The sequence below is a fragment of the Pleurodeles waltl genome, chromosome 6, assembly GCF_031143425.1.
Source record: "Pleurodeles waltl isolate 20211129_DDA chromosome 6, aPleWal1.hap1.20221129, whole genome shotgun sequence".
NCBI classification, from domain to species: Eukaryota; Metazoa; Chordata; class Amphibia; order Caudata; family Salamandridae; genus Pleurodeles; species Pleurodeles waltl.
Window position 1 is genome coordinate 107,532,343 of NC_090445.1, and position 14,602 is coordinate 107,546,944.

At 48.2% G+C, this 14,602-nt stretch overlaps 1 protein-coding gene across 5 annotated transcripts in view; it reads left to right on the plus strand.

Annotated features, from left to right (window-relative positions):
• Positions 1-14,602, plus strand: part of PLXDC1 (plexin domain containing 1) — a 358,840-nt gene that overhangs the window by 176,660 nt on the left and 167,578 nt on the right. The gene's annotated exons all lie outside the window — the stretch shown is intronic.

Consider the following 14,602-nt stretch of genomic DNA (forward strand, 5'->3'; position numbering starts at 1 on the left):
GACCTTGTTAAAATATGGTTCTGAAAACAGCAACTCTAAAAAATCAGTACGAGTTTTAGGTTTCACACTTCATCCTACATTATACCTTACACTAACTTTCATAGGAATAAGAATGAAAAATGTCCTAGCTAACAAAACGGAAAGTTTCAATTCTATTAAGGGCACAGCGGTGAGGAATATGCATTTTCCTCTTCACTTTATGGTCATAGCAGCCGTCAAAGAAGGTATAAGTAAAGAAAAACAATAAACTACATATTCCATGACCCATGATGGAATGTGTCTCCATAACAACCACTGTCCAATCAAGTAACAGTCCGATGTATATATGTGTATGACGTCCCTTCCTGTTCCTTCTTCTTCACTGCTCATCAGTTAAGTTACTGCCTTCTCTGTTATGCTCTTTAGCTGTTGTACATAATCTGTGGTTGCGATCATTGTAATTACTGGCCGCCACGTTTATTGACCGTTTGTTTCACGCTGTTTTTCCCCAGCTTGTTGCAGCAATAATTGATGTTCCCCAGGTGGTAGGCTTTGGCCGAGCGCATCTACGGTTCCTCGCGGGTCCTCCAGGTGGTGCTGTTTCGCTCGGCCTGCGGATCTGCCAGGCGCGCTGCAGCCTGTCAGAGCAGCCAGACACTGCTTATCCTTATAAGAATCTTTATAGCCTAATTTCTATAGGAATCTTTATAGCTTTATCTTTATAGGCTAATCTTTATATGAATAAGAATCACCATGTCTGCCAAATGTCATCAGCATCCTCCCATCAAGACCAAATATTTTCCCTCACATTCTTGAAAACCACTGCTCGTTTTCTAGTCATCGCCTGCCTTGGAGTTCATCCTTGCAAGTGTTCCTCAGTCCTCACTTTACCCTTACTTATCAAGGTGAACCTGCAACAACCAGACTTCTGCCATCCACTAAAAAATGAATCCACATCTTATCCATTCTGAAGGAATTGCATGGGCTGCCAATTGAAGCAGTGATTCGAATCAAGATAAACTGTTGTCTTGCTTATAAGTCCACATTCTTCTCTGCCAGCAAGCCATATATTATCTGAACGAACAAGGAGGGAAGAAGGTATGGAAAGCTCTCACAATTGTTCTGTAAACCTCAAATATCAGTTTTTATGCCTTACGTCTATTACTTCATTTGCCTATCACTTACATCCAATATTTAAGGCGGAGTAACTGACCTTTGGAATTTCTGCATGGTACCTCACATGCACGGTCAACATACATATACATTAATTATTCTTTGAATTTCATTGGTTCATACATCCTACATAACTCTTACATGTACATTCATTAGTAATGTCACTTTTTTATAGTGAATTGCTCCTTCGTCTGCTGAGTGCATGAAAGGATGATACTGAAGTTTTGTAGGACAAGACTTGAGATTTTCGCTTCGCATGGACACCTATCCAACTAAATCACCCTCATTATCTGCAATATTAGCTCAACATCTCAGTCTGTTTCAGGAGTAAAAACTCCTGCCTGGAAGCGTCTAAATTCAAGACCCCTTGAGCACTGAATACACTTTATCAAGGGTCGAATCTGCTTTCTGTAACTATTTTCTGTCAGACCTTAGAACTGAACCTGTTCACATGATATTTAGGAAATCACAAAAAACACCTTTACTGCATACACCTGATGTAATACATTTCCAACTGAACTGAGTCCAGTCTTTATAGTAAATCTCCAAACTTTATTTCAACTGTACTATTGGTATCTCTGTATTGTGTTTATTTCATCCAAACTGTATCGGATGGCATCTACATAGGCTCACCCGGCATGGAGGTGCCATCAAATAGCTTCAACTTATACATATACAGAACACTACAGATTTCATACTGCTGGCTCTGAAGAACATTGGTCATGTACCTCCAGCCCTATATTTCCTCTACTAATTGCCCATTCATAAAAGGGTATTTATATGCCTTTATCCTTATGACTGGTTGTTGTGTCCTTTAAAGGCGAAGCCGTTCTTTTGGGTGATGATGTCTCAGAAGTACCAGATAAGACATACTGTGCAATCAGGCTTTTGATTCACAAGGTACGTTGGTAGAAGGATCAAGTTTAGGTGGCACAATTGTGAAATTCTATATCTTATGACTTGAAAGGTGAGAGTCAAAAATTACACCAAATTTAACTCATAAGGAGATCATTCATATTCTAGTCTGAAAATGGTACATTTCTTCACTCAATGTGACAGTGACAACAAATTTTTCAACTGTTTGAGCAGTTAATAAAACCTCTTACCACAGCATAACACAACCTCTCGTAACATGAGTAAGTTGAAAGGTATATCTAGCTGCGGATAAGGCTTGGGAAGCAAGGGCAGGTGGGGCTTAGTTATAGTTCGTGCTGGGTATGGTTGAACCCGAAGTAGAGAAAAGACACAGTTTAGAAATTAACGAATAAGGATACTTCTAATGTGCTCGCCAGCTTGGTGGAGATGGCTTGTCATTGGTTTTACTGAGAGGTCTAGGAGAGGTAAGTTTTCAAACCTGCCTTAAAGCTGTACAAGCTGGTTAATACTCTGGGGGAAGACAGGCCCAGGGAACCCACTGTTCACAAAGGTAAATTTACACGTGCAGATTCTACAGATAAATTTACTCTCACAATTTGAAGTAACTTTCCTGCTTTTGGCTATTCACTATTTATCAGTGTAAAGTTCTTTGAAAGTGTATACCTAAATGCCTCCCACGAGTGCTAAGCTACTACTTGTAACTTTTCACACGTAGGCGGAGGTCCCCGCTATCGGGATGGCGATCTCCTCATGATAAAGTATTGGGGAAAGTTTTCAAGTTTACTAAATTAAAAAAACAAATTAGTAAAAATATGTTTAATTAAAATATTGATGTGAGTAAATTCGATTTTTTTGTTAATGTAGAACAATATATAACAAAATGTACAGCATTAGTAAACACATTTTTAATTAAATATTTGATTATTTTGAGCATATTAAATTACATTATTTTTCTTAAGATTGAAATAAAAAAAAACACCTAAAGTAAAAAAAGTTATATTTATTATGTAGAAAAATTATTAAAATGTATGCAACTATAGAATTTATATAAATATTTTTTAATTTAAAATCTAATTAAATTTTAAACGCAAAAAAAGCTCATTAACAGTTTATAATAAAGGAATAATTATCTGGCATTTATATATAGTTTTTAGCATTCAATTAAATTTAATTACATTTTTAAAATGTTAGAATTAGTTAATTTGATTTAACATTAAACTATCAAACCTTGAAAGCTCTGAACTGGCAGTGCCACAAGAAGGCACTAATAGCTTGCTTGATTTAAGATTGACTTTTGCTGACTGGTTGAGTCGCTGCGTGGAACCCACAGGAACCCACGCATAATGCGGCATGCAGCTGTGGCTGCACACAGCTGAGCAGGAGCTGCAGACCAACACTATTCGGGGCTGCCAAAAACCCTTTGAAAGTCCTCTGCCCAGTTTTGTTTGTGGGCCAAGCAGCAGCACAGAAGGGTGCTGAAAGCTGTGTGTAGGGACTGCAAGGGCAGAAACACCCACTGGAGGGAAAGTGACACCAGGAACCAGGTGTCAGCTGTGAGGGGAGGGGCAGCACCCGCCCTCCCCACCCTGCTGCCACACTCTAGGGCTCCAGGACAACTCCTTCACCTCTCCCTTGCTGAGCCGGTCACCTCTACCTGGATGCCAGCCCAGGACTCCTCTCCCGTTTCCCTAACTGGCCAACCCAAACTGTCTCAACACTGTAAATTTCGGGAGAGACCATGGCCCATATTTATACTTTTTTAGCGCCGAATTTGTGTCATTTTTTTATGCAAAAGCGGTGCAAACATACAAAATACAATTGTATTTTTAAAATTTGTGCCGGAATGCGTTAAAAAGCGGCGCAAATGCGGCACTGAAAAAGTATAAATATGGGCCCATATGCGCTCATGCCCAGGCTGTTAGACAGCTGTATTCTCTCAGGTGGCTTGACCCTCGGCAGAGATCTTGTAGGGTGGGGAGCTGTTTTCAGGTTGCTCAGAGACAGTGCGGGCACTGTGGACTGAGGTACTGTACCTGTAGACTGCTAAGGCGACCCTAGTGTGGCTTGTAGATGTCCATTTGAAAGAAGGCTGTAGTGTCCTAGCCAGCTCTGATTCTGCTAACCTGTTGCATGAAAGGGCACCTGGCTGTGGAAAGCCAAGAAGTGGACCTTGTTGAGCACACCAGCCTACCCGCACATGAAGCAAGTGTCTTGTTTACATGGCTGCTATTTGAGTCCCAGCAATAACATCAGCCTGGCATGCCTCTTCAACAGCAGAACAGAAAAAAAACATGGAAATTCACTGAAAAAAACAAAGGTTACACTGACGTTATAGTTAGGTTCTGAATTTACTCGTACAAAACCATAGAAATTCAGCAGTTGTAGTTAGGGTTCTTTCAAGTAACTGTAACTCGCGCCCTAAGATAACTATGACTCGCACCTTCACCATGCACAACAAATTACTCCATATATTATATCACTGATGAAAACTTGTATGGCATCTTTGAAATTATCACTGCAACATTTGCAATAAAATAATTGATAAAAAACTATACATGGCGAAGGCGCGAGTTATAGTTACCTTAGGGCGCGAGTTATAGTTACTTGAAAGAACTCTAACTATAACTGCTGAATTTCTATGGTTTTGTACGAGTAAATTCAGAACCTAACTATAACGTCAGTGTAACCTTTGTGTTTTTCAGTGAATTTCCATGTTTTTTTTACCATAAAGTAATTTTAATTACTATACGTAATTCAGTGTGCAGCGGGGGTTGGTCACAAAGCCTGGTCTGCAGCCAGGCCTTGCAGCCAAACCATTATAACCACCCAACCCTGCGCCACACATGGCCTTTGGCCGGCTACAGCGCAGGTTGGCCACAGGGCCTTTATCTCTCAGTGGGCCTGTGAGTGGGTACGTGAGTGTCCGAGTGGGTGTGTGAATCTATAAGTGGGTCTGAGTGGGTGCATGAGTGTCTGAGTGGGTGTGTGAGTGGGCGCAGGAGTCTCTGGCCCTCATTACAACCCTGGTGGTAAATCCCGCTTACCGCCATGCTGACAGCCGTCAAGATACCGTGGGCGCGGCAGAAATCCGCTACAGGTATTATGACCCACATCTCGTAATCCGCCACAATACAGACACCCACACAAGTCTGCCACACCAAAGGTCAGTGATAAAGGGGGGATACCAAAATCTACACTGTCATGCCAACAGGAATACGCCCACACTATCACGACCCACAAATCAATGTCTTTCAACCGCGGTAAACCATTGGCGGTACACACCGCTGCGCTCAAAATAGACACACACTTACAAAACACAACCACATTGGACAATTCAAAATACACGCACCTGATACACATATACACACCACACCCACACACCCATACCACTATAAAACACCCACCCACATTACCCACAACCCCTTACAATGGCATTTTTTTGAAGACGCACAGAAAGAGAGAATAGCAAACACAACACCAGCATCCACAGGCACACAACGCCATCACTCATACAATATCCACGCACCTCAAAGAACACACACCAACACAACACATCACACAGCAAAACAAACAGCACCTCACACATCACCCACACCACATTATGGCACCTCAAAGACACCCCAGGTTTTCTGAGGAGGAGCTCAGGGTCATGGTGAAGGAAATCATCCGGGTCGAGCCACAGCTTTTTGGATCACAGGTGCAGCAGACCTCCACTGCTAGGAAGATGGAGCTATGGTGGAGAATTGTCGACAGGGTCAACGCAGTGGGACAGCATCCCAGAACACAGGATGACATCAGGAAGAGGTGGAAAGATCTACAGGGGAAGGTGCGTTCCGTGGTATCCAGACACCAGGTAGCAGTACAGAGGACTGGCGGTGGACCCCCACCTCCTCCCCCACAACTAACAACATGGGAGGAGCAAGTCTTGGCAATCATGCATCCTGAGGGCCTCGCAGGAGTAGAGGAGGACTGGACTCTGGTAAGTCAAATCCTTACTACTGCATCCCCCACCCTACCTGCATGCCATCACAAACTCATACCCCTACTCTCACCCCCATCACTCCACCACCTCACATATGCCCCACCATCACAACCCACCCATCCCAATACCAAGCCCTGCATGCAACACCTATGCATGGACCCCCATCACCAAAGCATGTCCAGTACAGATACCCACCCAGGCCCCAAAATCACAAACACAATAATGCAAGCACAGGAGTAGAGGGTAACTCACCCATTGCACATTGTAACTATGCATTTACACCCCAACAGGACCCATACCCAACGTCACCGGACAGGAGGTGCTAGACATATCCAGTGCCCCCACAGAAGAGGCCCACATTGATGACAGCAGCTCTGCACGCCTGGATCAAGATGACCAGCCCGGCCCATCAGGGACCTCTGGACAGTCGGTTCCCCTGCCACAGTCACAAACCACCACTGAACCTCCCCCCTCAGGAAACACCACCACAGCACCCACCCAGCGGGCCCATCCCTCCGTCCCCAGGACACATCAATCAGCAGTGTGTCCACCACTACAGGGACCCCAGGCAAAGCCACCAACCCAAGTCAATCAGGGACCTAGGGTCAGTGGCAGTGGGCACACGGTTCAGGGGACAGAGGCACAGGATAACAGGGAAACTGGGAGGACTGCTGTGCGATGGGGGAAGACAGGCCCAGGGAACCCACTCTCCACAAGGCACTCTCCAACATCATGGGAGCATACCATAATTCCCAGGATACCATGGGCACGGTACTGGCCAGGTTTCAGGAGAACCAGCGGCTGCAGGAGGAACACTACCTGGGGGGACTTGAAGTCCATCAACACCACCCTGGTCACCATTGCAGGGGTGCTGGAAGACATGGCCAACACCTTGAGGGATACAGTGGCACACAAACGGACCCCTGACACTAGCCTGAACGATGAACAGCCCTCCACCTCCGCTGGCACTAGTGGACAGGAGGTCCCGCCACAGGACCAACAGGCCACCAGCACCCCACCCCCTGCAGAAGGAGAACCAGCCCGCAAACGGTCCCTGAGATCCAGGAACAAGACAGAGAACATTGCCAAGACCCCGGCCAGGAAATAACATTCTCCACTACCATAACTCCACTTCCTATGCCCCCTTGGACAATGCACCTGTGATACCAAGAAACTGGACTGTACCATGGACATTCCTCCACCATCACCCCAGCTCAATGCACAGCCCCCTCCACTTATTAGCACAGAAATAAACACCCTTGAATCACAAATCAATCTGGAGTCAGTCTGTACTTTCTCAAATGTGTAATTTCAACCTCTCAGAAAAATAGCAAGTTCAATATTCATGTTCACATACCAATGTTCAACAGTTGTTGGGCATCAGTAAACATAGCAGAAGGCAGAAAGTGGGACCCAGATCTGTGAAATGGAAAGCCAAAGTGACATGTCAGGGTCCATACACAGAGGTAAAAAGGCAGATTCATGCAATGTCCAACAGTAGTATGATATGAGAGGAGCAGTGCCAGTCTCTTACCTGTTTCTCACTGGAAGTATTGCATGATGATGTTGTTTCGGTTGTCTATATCTTCTTCTTCTGCCTCCTCTTCTTCACTGTCCACAGGCTCTACAGCTGCCACAAGACCAACATCAAGCCCTTCCTTCTGCAGAAAAGACACCTGGCATCGCAAAGGCAGGTTGTGCAACTTACAGCATGCCACGATGATCTGGCACACCTCCTTCGTGAGTAGTATAGGGAGCTACCTGTCAGATGGAGGCACTGGAATCTGGCCTTCAGGAGGCCGAAGGTGCGCTCTATTATCCTCCTAGTTCGCCCATGTGCCTCATTGTAGCGTTCCTCTGCCCTTGTCCTGGGATTCCTCCCTGGGGTTAGTAGCCATGACAGGTTGGGGTAACAAGAGTCACCTGCAAATATCGAGGGACAACTGTTAGACATCCTCCAACCCTTAGGGACTCACCCATACCCAGACACCTATGTCAACTGTGTTGGGACCTTTGGCTAACCTATTAGCCACACACGGTGCCTCTGGAGTTGGCCCATCACATAAGGGATGCTGCTATTCCTCACAATGTAAGCGTCATGCACTGAGCCACGATACTTGGCATTCACATGGGAGATGTACTGGTCTGCCAAACACACCATGTGCACATTTATAGAATGGTAGCTTTAGCTGTTTCTGTACACCTGTTCATTCCTGGGGGGGGACAAATGCCACATGTGTACCATCAATGGCACCAATGATGTTGGGGATATGTCCCAGGGCATAGAAGTCACCTTTTACTGTGGGCAAATCCTCCACCTGAGGGAAAACGATGTAGCTACGCATGTGTTTCAGCAGGGCAGACAACACTCTGGACAACACGTTAGAGAACATTGGCTGTGACATCCCTGATGCCATGGGCAGTGTTGCTTGAAAGGACCCACAGGCCAGGAAATGGAGTACTGACAGGACCTGGTCTAGAGGGGGGATTCCTGTGGGATGGTGGTTAGCTGACATCAGGTCTGGCTCCAACTGGGCACACAGTTCATAGATTGTGGCACTATCACGTCTGTAGGTGATAATGATGTGTCTGTCTTCCATTGTCGCCAGGTCCACCAGGGGTCTGCAAACCGGAGGATCATGCCATCTCATCACCTGCCCCAGCGGAAGTGCCCTATGGAGGAGAAGGGTAAGCAGAGGGTCATACACCACATAGGTTTCACAAGGGTGTTTAGAACAATCGTGATGTAATCGGTGTGTGGCGCTGTCTGTCCGTATCCCTGGCCAAAAGTGCTGTGACGCAGTTAGTTGCCCTGCCATGTGCCCCCCTGAAATGGTGGCTGCCTGACCTGTAAGGAGGGCCAAGGGGAAATGAGGTAACTGCGCTGGCGTTGTGCTGCGTTGCGATAGGCGGTCGAAGACCGCGGCGCAAATCAGCATTGGTTATTATTGGGCCCTATGGGTTCCAGGAGCCAATGACGATGTACGCCGGCGGTGACAGTACGCACGGCCGCGGACGTGACTGCCATTTTCTATCTGTTCACTCACTTGATACCTGACCTTCAACAGGAGAGGACCTACACTGCAAGTGCTGCTGTGACCTAAGTCTGGAAGCGACAATGGCTACAGTGTCTGGGGAAAGGGCCCCTGCCTTCACCACAGAGGAGTTGGACAAGCTGGTGGCTGGGGTCTTCCCCCAGTACACGCTTCTCTACGGTCCTCCAGACAAACAGGTGAGTACACTCTGAGCATGATGCATGGGACATGAATGTATGGAGTGGCGTGGATGGAAGATACGGGGGGGGGTCAGAGGACAGCATGTGAGGATGGTCAGTGTATGTTTTTCTGGGCCAGGGTGGGAGGTTTGTGGCCAATGAGTAAGAAGAACCGGACAGAGGAGTAACATCCATTCTTGCTTTTCCTCTAGGTCAGCACCCACCAGAAGAAGGGTATTTGGCATGCCATCGCCAAGGAAGTGCGGACCCTGGGGGTCTACCATAGACGGAGCACCCACTGCCGCAAAAGACGGGAAAGCCTGCGCCGCTGGAGCAAGAAGACGGCGGAGGCCCAGCTGGGGATGGCCTCCCAATGTGGAAAGGGTGCCTGTCGCACCATGACCTCCCTGATGAACCGGATCCTGGCGGTGGCATATCCTGAGTTGGATGGGCGCTTGAGGGCATCACAGCAGCCACAAGGGGGTGATTACAGTCTCATTCAGCTGACTCAGCATGCTTTATGAGGTTTCTGGGTGGGGGAAGTGGGCTGTGGGTTCCCCTAGGCCAGAGTAAACGCGCCAGGGTAGATCCATTGTTTGGCAGGCTCAGTGGCACTCTAAACCCAAAAGTGGTAGTGGCCCTCTACACCTAGTCAGGCTCCTGTGGGTTCCAGGAGTGCATCAAATGGGTCTAGGCAGAGTCCCCATGGGCATGTGCTTTTCCCCTGAACTGTTAGTGCATGGGCTAGTGCATAGGGCTGCTCCCTGTGTGTTTTGTCCGCCAACAGTAGTGGTGTTGCAGGCATTGACCATGTGTCTCTTCTGTCTTTCCTCCCCTTTTTGTTTTGTCACCCTGTCCTTGTGTGCATTAGCATCATCTGGCGAAGGAACATTGGCACCGGAGCAGGAGGGAGCTGAAACCCAAATGGCCTTGGAGGGTGAATGTACAGAGTCTGAAGGCACCAGTGGGACGGAGGGCAAGGGGAGCTCCACGACGGGGACAGGAGGAGACACCAGTGACAGCGACTCTTCCTCTGATGGGAGCTCCCTTGCAGTGGCAGACACCTCTGTGCCCACCACATCAACAGGTACAGCCGCCACCCTCCCTACCAGCGCCGCCCTCCCAGCAGCCCCTCAGCGTGGTTCCCGTGCCCGCTCACCCAGGAGGGTGGGCATCTTCTTTGCCCCAGGCACCTAAGGCCCTGCCCCAGTCAGCCCTGCTGCCCTCAGTGAGGAGGCTATTGACCTCCTGAGATCCCTCACTGTTGGGCAATCAACCATTTGGAATGCCATCCAGGGTGTCAAGAGGCATTTGCAGCAAACAAATGCATACCTGGAGGGCATTCATTCTGGCGTGGCAGCCCAACAGAGAGCATTTCAGGCTCTGGCCTCAGCACTGATTGCAGCCATTGTCCCTGTGTCCAGCCTTCCCCCTCCAACTTCCACTACCCAGATCCAATCCCCTCTACCTCAGCCTATCCCAAGCACACCATCAGACCAGCATGCACACTCATCAACACACAAGAGTGGACATGGCAAACATAAGCACCACACATCCCACAGGCACTCACACAAGCACCATTCCCATGCAGACACGCCAACATCCACTGCCTCCACTGTGTCCCCCTCTTCCATGCCCCAGTCTCGTCTCCACTCACACCTGCATGCACTACATCCTCAGCCACTACCTCCATCACCAGCATGCCCATCACCACACACCTCTCACATGCAATCACCAACCCCACTACCATTCACACGTCCAGTGTGTCTGTGAGCCCTCCTCCCAAACTACACAAATGCAGGCACACACACCACTCAACTGCCATCCACCTCACAACAGCCTCCAGCCCATGCATCCTCACCCAACTCAGCAGACGTACACCTCCTACAACTACTACCTCTTCCTCCACTCCCAAACCTCCTCCATCTTCCCGTCCCAGTGTGTCTAAAAAACTTTTCCTGGCTAACATTGACCTCTTCCCTACACCTCCCCCGTCCTTCCCCTAGGGCCAGGATGTCCAGATCCAAGCCCAGCACCTCAGCCACCAAATCCTCGAGCACTGTGGTCCCTGCAAGTCCAGTAACATTGCGGGCGGCACCCATCAGGGCTGCCAGTGTGCCACCTAGCGAGGCCAAGGATCACCCTATTCCGCCACCTGCCTAGGTGAAGAAGGGGCCCACATGCCGTAGGGAAAAGCCGCATCAACCACCCACCAAGGCCTCCTCCAAGACAAAAGAGGACAGTGCCAAGGTCCCAGCAGTGACTTCCAAGGTGGGGAAGGGACACAAGGCTAAAGGGAAGTCAGCTCAGGGCACGGATCCTCCGGGTGAGGGACTGGTGTCACCCCTTCCGCCAAACAGAAGAGCAACATGTACGGCGGTGGCCACCGCCGCAACCACCACTGCAACCACCGCCACCTGCACGTCTGCTGCCTCTGCAACAGTCCCCAGCATCATCCCCAGTGGGCAGCCGTCCGAGGCTGCAGGAGACGTCCTGCTGTCCCCCTCCACAGGTGCTGACACATACACCACCGGCAGCATCTCCGCCACAGACACCGCCGCAACCACCTCCACCTGCTCCGCGACGTGCACAGACAGTGCCACCACAGCCGACATGTACAACATTCCCAGTGGGCAGCCGTCCGAGGCTGCAGGAGACATCCTGGACCCTGCACAGACTACATAAGGCACCACAACCAGCACTGTTAGTCTCAGCAGTTGGCAGGCAAAGTCGCAGCAGGGTGGTGTGTCTCTGACTCCATAGAGTATCATGCTTCCTGTTCCCAGAAAGTCTTGTGGCACACACACCCAGGTGAGGGAATGGGAACTGCCACACACCATTTGCAGCACTCTGGGCACAAAGCCCCCTCCAGAACCAGTGGAGAAAATCATCCACTACCCCAGTCCTTGGCGGGATGAAGCACTTTGGGCACCATGCCCCCTCCAGAACCAGTGGAGAAAAACATCCACTAACACAGTCCTTGGCAGGATGAAGCACTCTGGGCACAAAGCCCCCTCCAGAACCAGTGGAGAAAAGCATCTTCTACCCCAGTCCTTGGCAGGATGAAGCACTCTGGGCACAAAGCCCCCTCCAAAACCAGTGGAGAAAAGCATCCACTATCCCAGTCCTTGGCAGGATGAAGCACTCTGGGCACAAAGCCCCCTCCAGAACCAGTGGAGAAAAGTATGCACTAGAGAGACTGTGGCTTTGCACTCCCCAGGACCAATTAGTGGGCAAACCACCCACTTGAGAGACTTGTGAGACTGTGGCTTTGCACTTCCCAGGATCAATCTGTGGGCAAACCACCCACTTGAGAGACTTGTGAGACTGTGGCTTTGCACTTCCCAGGTCCAATCAATGGGCAAACCACCCACTTGAGAGACTTGTGAGACTGTGGCTTTGCACTCCCCAGGACCAATCGGTAGGCAAACCACCCACTTGAGAGACTTTTGAGACTGTGGCTTTGCACCCCCTCATGGAGCAGTGGCGTCGTCCCTTCATCCGGCTGAGGTGCCCCCCCTCCCCTTCCCCCTGAGGTGCCTGTTTATTTTCGACCTGATGCCCCAGCAGTGTTCTCTCCATTTAGAGGCAGGTATCATGTGTGGGCTTCGCCCATGCATTTTGGGACCACTGGTCCACTTACAATGAATGGAACACTATCTGGACTTGTGTAGTTGCTGTACATATTTGTATATTTTTATATTTTACAGACGTGTTTCCCTATCTGGATTTTCAATGATTACACTCATTACAATCATTTCATTTTGTCCTTGCGTTCTTCCAGGGGGTGATGGGGTGTAATTGTAATGTTGATGCATGTATTTGTGTGTCTGTTGTTGTGGGTGAGGGTGGGGGTGGGGGTGTTGCGTGTGGTGTGTGTCACTCTATTTTTCCTCCCCCCGTGTGCTAGGTGCAGTACTCACTGTTGTCGTCGCCGCCATCTTTGCTGCTTCTGGTAGAAGAGGAGGTAAACCAACATTGGTAACACCTGTAACTCGGCCTCCATGGCGTCCTGGTTCCTCGTAGGGCGTTGAAAGGTGAGTGGTTACCCTTCTGTGTACTGTTTCCGCTGTGCTTTTCATGTCGTTGGTACCGCCCCGGAAAAGGTGGCGGATTGGTGCCTTGTAATACAGTGGGCGGTACATTGTCTTCCGCCTGTCTGTTGGCGGTTACCGCCGCAGTGCTTGTTTCTACCACCGTGGCGGTCGGAGTGTTAAAGTGGCTGTCTGTGTTGGCGGTTTCTGCCATGGTCGTCATTCCATTTTTTTCCCGCTTTAACACCGACCGCCAGGGTTGTAATGAGGGCCTCTGTGTGTATGTATGAGTGAATGAATTAGTGTATGAATGTGTCTGTGTTTTTTCTTTCACATTTTTTCACATTTGCGAATATTTTGCGAATAATTTGCGAACATTCGCAGATTTTCATGAATATCACACATGGTGACACAAAATTATTTTAAACCCATAATTTGCCCCTAAAACACACCTATATCACACCCCTGGTGTCAGGGTACCTTCACCCTGATCCCTTATGCTACTTTCAAATAGGATTTTCACTAATGGGGACCGTGTCCTGTTAAATAAAATGATGGCTGAACTTTCTAGTCAGGTAGCAGTCAGCCAATCACAGCGCTTCTTTTCGCACGTGCATTCTGGAAAATGTGCAAATTTTTGCAAAATAACCGAGGAGTCACAGTGGCCAGAGATATACAAATTTGGATTTACCTAAATTTCTCAAAAACTACTGAATGGATTTGCACGAAATAAGCATCATCTGCGTACTGTGGTTCGGGCTGTAAACATATCTAAAGGTCCTATGGGAATTACATGGGAAACACAACATTTTCACACCCACTCCCCTTTTTCTCAGCCCCCGCTTGACGGATCACCACAAAACTTTCCATGCGTTACAAGAATCACTGCTACACATTTTTTGAGAACATTTTGTGGAGACTCATCAAACGGCACCAAAGATATAGGCATGTCAAAAAACGCTCTTTCTATGGAAACATGGTCCTAACTATAATTACATAGTGGTGACCACTCAAGTGCTTAAGGGTGGGAAGGGAGTTCTGCCAAGAATAGGGAGGCACCCTATCTCTTGCCTATTATATGCTGATGATATTATTATTATTCTCAGTCTTACTCCAAAGGGTCTTAATAATGGGCTATCCCTACTTCACAAGTTCTCCGCTGCACACTTTCTAAAAATTAATGTTGTTAAAAGTAAAATTGACATTTTAAAGAAAAATAGGTTGGTGTATTAGAAATGGTAAATTGGAATTCGTGAAATCTTACGTTTATTAAGGGTAGATTTTCACGAGCAATTTACTTGATAAGGAGCACATAGGGCAATATTCTTCAAGGGGTACTGCACA